The sequence below is a fragment of the Rhinopithecus bieti genome, unplaced genomic scaffold (assembly GCF_001698545.2).
Source record: "Rhinopithecus bieti isolate Rb0 unplaced genomic scaffold, ASM169854v2 scaffold_42410, whole genome shotgun sequence".
NCBI lineage: Eukaryota > Metazoa > Chordata > Mammalia > Primates > Cercopithecidae > Rhinopithecus > Rhinopithecus bieti.
The window spans coordinates 20575-22608 of NW_016817096.1; positions in this window are offsets into that span (position 1 = coordinate 20575).

Genomic DNA, 2034 nt, shown 5'->3' on the forward strand with positions numbered 1-2034 from the left:
AAAAAAAAAAAAAAAAAAAAAGCAGAAGCTGCTATCAGTTTTAATTCTTTAGTGAGGGATTTTTTTGTTTGTATCAGTTTTAATTTTTATTAGTGAAGGTATAGGAAACTGGGTATACTTTTGTTATCCTTGTGGGAGCATTGAAAGATTGAAAAAGAAATTCAATCATTCTTAAGGTAAATTTGACATCATATGTTAACAAACCTGAAAGGTACAAGGTAGCTGAGATGATTTCTATTGGTAGGCATTTACCCCAAAGAAATGATCAGAGATGAGCATAAATGTTGTTGAAATATTGTTTAAACATTGATCCAAGAGTTATTCACAAGTGAAGAAATTTAGAAACATCTGAAATGGCACAAAGAATGATTGGGGTGAATATACAAATAGAGTTTGACTGAAAAGTAACTGTGATATGGCTGTTAAAGATTTCTTATGGAGAATCATTTAAAGACATTGGGAGATATTCATATGATTAAGCAGAAAAAAAAGCAAAATGTAAACCAGAATATACATTATTATCCTAAATTTGCTTTAAAGTGTGTGTATGTGTGTGTGTGTGTGTGTGTGTGTGTGTGTGCGTGTGTGTGTTACACATCAGAATATTAACAGTGGGGATGCAATTCTTACTATTTTTACATTTTCACTCTTGTAGTAAAAAAAATAATGAATAAGCTTACAATAATGAATATTTATTACATATATACTTAGGAAAAATAAACAGGAAAATAGATTTATTTTAGAAATCCAGAATTCATTAATTGAATGGTGGGACTGGGTGCATCTGGATATGAGGAGATCTCTCATTTAATAATGGTAAGGGTGTCTGATGTACTGCAGCAAGAAAGAGAAGCTGACAGATGTGGTTGTGAGAAGCAAGGAAAAAGGCAAAGATGCATTTCATACAAACAATAATATTAGCATTAACAGATAGTTAAGGAAATGTGAAGTTAGAGCAAATTTGGGAAAAGATGATGATGTGCAAGATTTCATGTTCTACTAGTAACTGGTAATCTAATGTCTTGGTAACCACCATTGGACAGTGCAAAGGCAGTCAGGAATGACAAAATCATGACTTGAGAGACGTTCATCAGGACGTTATAAACAATATGGAAGTAGAAGAGGTTTCAGGGACAGAAATTTGAGGATAAAAACAGAGATATAAGAACTACACCTAAGGAATATGCGTCATTTAAGAGGTTTGTTAAGAGGAACCTATTAAAAGAGTAGTCAGTGATAGGTGGAAAACCAAAACAGACTTTAAACTAACAAAGATCCAAAAAGACAAAGAAAGGCATGACATAATAGTAAAGGGCTCAGTTCAACATGAAGACCTAACTACCTTAATTATATACTCACCCAAGACAGGAGCACCCAGGTTCATAGAGCAAGTTCTTAGAGACCTACAAAAAGACTTAGATAACCACACAGCAATAGTGGGAGACTTTAACACCCCAGTGACAGTATTAGATAGATCATTGAGATAGAAAATTAACAAAGATATTCAGGACCTTAACTCAACACTTGACCAAATGGACCTAATAGACATCTACAGAACTTTCCACCCGAAAACAACAGGATATACATTGTTTTCATCACCAAACGGCATGCATTCTAAAATTGACCACACAATTGGGCATGAAACAGTCCTCAGCAAATTCACAAAACAGAAATCATGCTATCCATACTCTTGGACCACAGTGCAATAAAAATAGAAATCAATGCTAAGGAAATTGCTCAAAAGCATACAGCTTAATGGAAATTAAACAACCTGCTCCTGAATGACTTTGGGGTAAATAATAAAATTAAGACAGAAATCAATAAATTCTTTGAAATTAATGAGAAAAAATATACAACATATCATAATCTCTAGGACATAGCCCAAGTAGTGTTAAGAGGGAATTTTATAGCACTAAATGCCCACATCAAGAAGTTAGGAAGATCTCAAATTAACAACCTAACATCCCAACCAGAGGAACTAGAGCAACAAGAGCAAACTGCAAGCTAGTAAAAGACCAAAAAAAAAAAAAAAAA